This window comes from Nilaparvata lugens, chromosome 6, assembly GCF_014356525.2.
Source record: "Nilaparvata lugens isolate BPH chromosome 6, ASM1435652v1, whole genome shotgun sequence".
NCBI classification, from domain to species: Eukaryota; Metazoa; Arthropoda; class Insecta; order Hemiptera; family Delphacidae; genus Nilaparvata; species Nilaparvata lugens.
The window spans coordinates 24,095,302-24,102,758 of NC_052509.1; the positions used below are offsets into that span (position 1 = coordinate 24,095,302).

Genomic DNA, 7,457 nt, shown 5'->3' on the forward strand with positions numbered 1-7,457 from the left:
ATTTAATCAGATTAGGCTGTTATTTGTAATTAATTGTAAATTACAGATAATAACTGGGCAAGAGTAATTGATAGATTCGTTTTTTGGCATTATTGATGATTTCCATTTTATGAGCACTTTTGTAACAGTCAAGTTTCAAGATTAATTTATTGTCAGAACACTTTAACAAATGCAATACATAGTCAACAATTCAATAAAAAAATTGAAATATAACAATAAACGTCAATAGTCATCATCGTAATATATACAAAAAAAAAACAAGACAAAGATCAACACATTTTATAAAATATCACAAAATTTTTTAAAACAGGTATATCACAGCCAAGAAAATACAAAGACATTACCACGAATCCTAATAACCATATGGACAGCAGTCAATTAGTCTTTTTAACACAAACCTTAAAACCATTAATATCACATTCTAAAATATGAGCAGGAAGTTTATTAAATAACCTCTTTCAAAATTCAACAATACTCTTCAAAGTTGAATGGTAATTGCACTGTGATAATCCAAGTGCTTCTTCTTATCTTGTAGAATGATTGTGAATATTACTATTTATAGGTAAGATGGATACCTGGTATACATCGGACATTCAAAGACATACAAAGCATAAACAATCATAATATTAAGTTTTTTAAACAGAGGTCGACAATGTGCTCTACTATCTACTTTACAAATGATCCTTATGGCCCTTTTTTGAACACCAATAAGTTTTTTCATATTCGTATCTCTCCCCCATGACAAAATATCATACAACAGGTGTGACTGAATGTAAGCATGCACACAATGTAAACAGCTACCAACACATCGATGCTAACAATATTTCTTAATCTACATATAGAGATACCTCTAGATACTTCAATGCCCAATGAAACAATATGCGTTCCACATTACTCTATGAGCTATTGCTTTGCTCAACAGCAAAGAAATTTGACATAACTAATATCGGTCTTACAACCAAAGTCAAAATCTAACAACTGGGTCTTATCTTTATTCAGACAAAGAGAGTTAGCAGTTTTTTTACCAGGATGTCATGAGATATGGTGTCGAAAGCCTTTGACATGTGATAAAAACTACTTGGAACTTTGTTTTTACTATCCAGCCAGTTATTACAGTTTTTCATAAATTTTTATACAGCACCATGAGTACCTCTTTTTGATCTTTATCCAAATTGACTATTTGTGAACAGTGGATTACTTTAAAAATAGCTTATAATTTGCTTATAGAGTACCCATCTTGAATATCTTTGAAATTATAGGAATAATGGTAAAAGGCCTATAATTGTTGTAATCCAGAGATGGACCTTTTTTCAAAAAAGGAATAACTTTAACTAATTTTAAGCATTTGGGTACTTATTTTTAGCTGCCAGCACACGATTACAATTATAATTGCATTTGGCTTCCTTCACCGTCTTCTTGAATATGTTTCTCAACAAATTATACTTATCCTTGTAATAAACCAAACCTGATTGTCTAAATAACTCATACATAAGCAAACAGTCATTCTTTTATTGTCTAATATCATCATTATACCATTTACAGGTGAAAGCAACTTTTTTCTTACACATGACATTCTTAACTGGAAAACATAGCTCAAGAGCAGGTAAAATTTTCCTATTGAAAAACATAAATTTATTCTCCAATGAATCAATAGAATAGTTCTCAATCCAATAAATTATTAATGATACTAATCAGCGATTTGGATAAAGGAACATTTGAATAAGGAAATGTCCTTATAATTTTCTTAGAACTCTGAAACTTGTAATTAGAATCATAAGCTACTTTAGAATCCAGATCCAACATAGCACGACAAATGATGGCAAAATGATCTGAGACTACCTTCGGTTCAACTTTTACAGAATTATTTCTACCCCTGTGATTATGTTTTCATGTTTATTTTGGACTAAAATTTTACAAAAATTGTACACGTGAAATTCTAATCTTATCTAGGACATTGTCACTAATAAATTTGGAAGAAAAATAGTACAAGGACTACCTTATTATTACCACCTTATTATATCTACCAATGTTATTACATTATTGTCATTTGCATTGTAAATAAATAAAATAAATAGATGAAGCTACATTATCTATGCATGAACCTAATTCATGTCCAACATAGGCAGGTCTAATTACTTCATTAACAATCAAAATTCTTCTATAAGTAATAGGCTTTTTAAAGCTTTATCAGACTCATTCTTAGCTCCAGCAACAATAAGCTTGTTGAATAAATTGACACCACCTACAAAGCATGTTCTATGATTTGCCTGTTCTACATCGTAGAAGATGCAACGTCTGACTAGATAGTGTATTAAAACTATTTATCTGGGACCGCTGAACAAGAGACGACAAGTTCTTTTTTATATACAGAACAGAGTATAGTATATACAAGTTAAGATTGTACTGTTAATACATTGAGTCGAATAAAACGTCTACAAGTCTCTTGCTGATTCTTATTAAAAATAGTTCTAATTGCTCTCTTCTGGTACAGCAGTAGATGTTTGATGTGGGCTGTGTGACCCCACAAATGCATGCCATAAGCTAGATGACTTTGAACAAAATATACCATTATTAGATGCTGGGTTGATAGCTGATCTCTAAGTCTTGTAAGAACAAACTTTGATCTTGACAACCTTGTACACTGATTCTCGACATGAACACTCCAGGACAATTTTGGGTATATGTTGAAACCCAACAGCCTTACTGCAGGTTCTTGGGGCTCATCTACAGAGCGCAGACTGTACATCATTTTTAATATTTGAATTAAGAGGTTTTGAATCAAATTAAGATTGAAGCTATGTAATAAATTATTCAATATCACAGAATGACTAGATTCAGAAATATATGTTTACATTAAAATCACCAAAGGATGACTGAAGCATTAGATTTATTCCTGCAATTTTAGATGATTCCTGCGATTTTGAATTAGAGCAAGTCCAGCAAGTTTAGATGTGTCTGTTACAGTCTTTATACCTTTATACCTAAATCTGCATCCTTTACCCATAATATGGGATCGATGGCGTCAAAAACATAGAATACAATACACAAAAAACAAAAACATACATAAGGCATGTTTAGCAAGACAGCATTTCCGACAAATTATCACTCATATATTCACGTGCTTGGATACAACTCTCTCGAACGCTCTTAAATCCAACTGTTTTACTCCTGTAGGCAGCCTATTGAAGTATCGCAATGCCGAACTCCTGAAGCACACCTGTGATCTCTGAAGGCGTACTCTGGGAATATCAATCAGCTCTCGATGTCTGGTGTTATGTTCATGCACATCAGTCCGAGTCAACATGTACTGCTGGTTCTTCTTGACACACATTAGACAAAGAAGTAGGAAGTGGCAGATCACTGTTAGAATACCAAGTCTAACAAAAAGGGGCTTGCAGTGTGCACAATAATAGCTTGCGGTGATAATTCGGGTAGCCCGTTTTTGCAGCTTCAGTATGTCCACAACCTTTGCTGAATGACCCCACATGAGTAGGCCATAGGAAACGTAACAGTGGAAGAGCGCGTGATACACCATGACTAAATAGGCCTCAGTCACATGACGCCTCAGCTTCAGCAGCAGAAAACAAATTCTGGACAGTCTTGTGGTCACATGCTGAATATGGCTGCCCCAGTTGAGTTTATTGTCCAGAACAAAACCCAGCAGCTTGACAGGGTCTTGATCACCAGGAAGGTTTCTTGAGAAGCTGCAGATGATATGCTGGGTCTTGTTTGCATTCAACTGGAATCGGTTTGCCAGGAACCATGAAGTTGAAGGCCGCAGATGTTCAGCTGACATCTCCAATACCTTCTGAAGGACAAGAATCAAGAATCAAGAATCAAGAATTTTATTGGCCATAAAACAACATTACAAAAATTTAAGCAATAGGCTTCGTCAATAATAAGTAAAATATCACAAGTTGGACTATAAAACGAACAAATTTACAAATACACATTGAAATATTGTAGTAAATTATCACGAGTTGGACTATAGAAACGAACAAAATTACACATATACATTGAAATATTCCAGGTACTCACTGACAAAATAGAAAGCTTCAGACTTGAGCCATTTATCAACAGAAATACAAAACGTTTTCAATGGCAACTTCTTAACATTATCTGGTAGTAAATTAAACATGCGAATTTGTAGGTACTTGTGACTTTTTAGAGTTTTAGTCAACCTAACTGTAGGTCTAGTTATATCGTCCCTATGTCTAGTATAATGTGAATGTATAGAAATATTTTTATCAAAATTAGACGGATTTTTCTTTACTCAGATTAAATTATAATATATATACAGACAAGGCAAGGTCATAATTTTGTGTTCTACAAAAATTCCTCTACAAGATTCATTGTATTTCATACCAAATATAACTCTAAGTGCTTTTTTTTGCCATATAAATGATTTTTTTGAAGAAGATGAGTTGCCCCACAGTTTTACTCCATAAATCAAGTGTGAATGGAAGAGACCAAAGTAAATCATTTTAATTACATCAAGGTTTACACAATATGTCAGTCTTCGTAAGAGAAATGTTACTCTAGAAAGCTTTTTATATAAATTCACTAGGTGATACTCCCAGCTGAGTTTACTATCTAAGTACATTCCTAGTAACTTTACAGGCTTGAAAACATCATCATTCAGATTCAGGTTACCAGTACTTACATTGTTGAGAGAAAATATTATTTGTTCTGTTTTGCTCTCATTTACCTTAAGTAAGTTGGCATTGAACCATACCTTACACTCATCCATAGCCCTTCCAAGCGTATCCTGAACAGTTTTTATATCAACGTCCTTATGTACCAGAGTGGTATCATCTGCATATAATATTGAAAAGACAGAAACATTTTTACTAAAATCATTTACAAAGACCAGAAACAGAAAAGGGCCAAGGACTGATCCTTGAGGAACCCCCATGGTTACATCAAAGAAATTTGAGTTTGCACTATTCAAGCTAACCATTTGTTTTCTATTTTTCAAATAACTCTTGATCAGCATGAGCTCCTTATCTTTAATACCATACTTTTCAAGTTTTTTGCAGAGTATAGAGTGAGAGACACAGTTGAATGCCTTGCTTAAGTCCAATAGTAAAGATCCAACTGGTTGCTTGAGTTCAAAACCATTCAAAACATATTCAACAAGTTTTTCAATTGCATCAATAGTACTATGATTCGGTCTAAAGCCATACTGAGAAGGATAGAACAGCTGGTTGTTAACAAAATATTCATTAAGTTGAATTACAATACATGTCTCAATGATTTTACTTAGTATAGGTACAATTGCAATTGGTCTATAGTTCTGGGGTTCATTAGGATCCCCCTTCTTATAAACAGGTGTAACTTTGGTAACTTTTAGAAAATCAGGAAGAACTCCTTCACTCAGTATATAATTTACAATATAAGTCAGTTCAGATATAAAAACATCAACTACATTTTTCAACAAATAATTTGACATACAGTACACATCCTCAGATTTTGAGTGACTCATTCTATTTATAATAAGACTAATGATTGTTTCATCAACCTTCTTAAATTTAAAATTTTGGTTATGCAGATTACTATTGAATGATAGCCATAGTCTTGCTTATATAGCAAATTTTAGCATGCAGATTATTGTGGGTGGTGATTTTAATATTCATTTCAATCACAGTCTTCCAGCGCAGTACAGACTTGAAAATTTGCTCCGGAGTTTCAACCTATATTTTTGCAATAGACTCCCAACTAGAGGTCCAAATTGCATCGACAATGTTGCAACTAATTTAAGCAGTGGTGCTTTTGAAGTCAGTGTCGTAAATCCCCAGGTTGCGGATCATCTTGCCATTGTTGTGAAACTGCTTGTTGGTACTCAAGTCGAGAAAGCCACTGATTGGCATGCTGATTATGAGTTTTATCACAGAAAGATCAATCTAGGTGTTGTTCATCATTTCATTCAAATTTTTAAAAGTGAGATTGTGCCCATTTTACATGATGACCAGGTGTCCACTGTAAAAATTGATAAATTTTTCTGTGAAATTATCAGTGTTTTTGATTCTATTTTTCCAGTCAAGTCAAGAAGTGGCCGGATGAGCTCTCATGCCCAAACCAGGAGAGCTAGAAGGAACAATGTTGGAGACTGGTTCTCACAAGAATTGAACGTGTTCAGGTTTGCTGTATCTCTTCTGTACCAGAACTATGAGTTGACTCAGGACAGAATGGCTAAAGAAGTAGCATTTAGCAGGTACTTAAGGGCACGGAAGCTTCTCAATCAGGAGGTGGACCAAGCAGTTAAGAGGAAAAATGCTGATGCTATACTTGACTCTCAGAACCCATGTAAATCGGCCTGGAAGCTTATTAACAAGTGCAGAGCGTCTACACAGCCTCAATGTGATTTCAGTCCAGATGTTATGAACAGTCACTATCTGAACTCCGTGGAGGCCATTCTTCAACAGATTCCAGTGACTCAGCCAAATGGTGTTGGAAATGTAGAAGCGCAACCCGCTGTCTTTTCTGTATGGAGGAGAGTCTCGAAGAATGATGTATTGAAAATAGTGACTGCTTTTAAAAATTCACCTTCTCAGGACATCTATGGATTTACTGTGGCTTTCTTGAAATCAGTGGTTGATGAGATGGCACCTCATCTTGCCAGTGTCTTTAGTCAGTGTCTTAAACTGGGCTACTTTCCGAATTGTTTGAAGTTGGGTAAAACTGTACCTATATACAAAAAGGGAGATGAGAAGGACAAGAATAACTTCCGACCAATTACTGTTACCCCCTTACTCGGAAAAATCTTAGAGGTTGCCATGAAGGATCAGCTAATGGACCATCTTGAGAGGAATAGTTTGCTGTCTGATAGACAACATGGCTTTAGAAAGTCCAAGTCCACACAAACCGCCCTGCTGGCCCTGATCAACGAAGTCATTGATGCATTCGAGAGTGGAGATTCTGTGGCAGTGAGGCTGTGTGACCTATCACGTGCTTTTGACTGTGTGTCTCATGAGCTTCTCCTTGGAAAGTTGAGTCAGTATGGTATAACGGACATTGTTGCTGACACTTTCAAGTCCTATCTTTCTGACAGAAGGCAGATAGTGAATGTTCGGGGTGCATCATCTGGCGAACTGCATGTACGGCATGGGGTACCGCAGGGCTCTGTCCTGGGGCCAGTCCTGTTCATCCTGCATATGAACGATTTGAGAGTTGGCGGAAGTGAGCTGCTGTTTGCGGATGACACAACCCTTGTTGGGAGAGGATCCTCGCCTGCAGCTGCCACCCTTGAGTTGGAGGAGTCCTTTGCTGGTGCAGAACGCTGGTTTCAGGAGAACAAGCTGTTGCTCAACGTCGGCAAGACTCAGAATATCATGTGCACTCTGAGAAACCACTTCAATCATTCATTGAATGAACCGGTGAAGCTTCTGGGATTTAACATCGATCCAAAGTTAACATGGAGTGCTCATGTGGATGCTGTATGCAGAAGACTGTCTCGT

At 35.7% G+C, this 7,457-nt stretch overlaps 1 protein-coding gene across 1 annotated transcript in view; it reads right to left on the minus strand.

Annotated features, from left to right (window-relative positions):
* LOC111047569 (DNA-directed RNA polymerase III subunit RPC3) overlaps window positions 1-7,457 on the minus strand; it is a 30,453-nt gene that overhangs the window by 21,547 nt on the left and 1,449 nt on the right. The gene's annotated exons all lie outside the window — the stretch shown is intronic.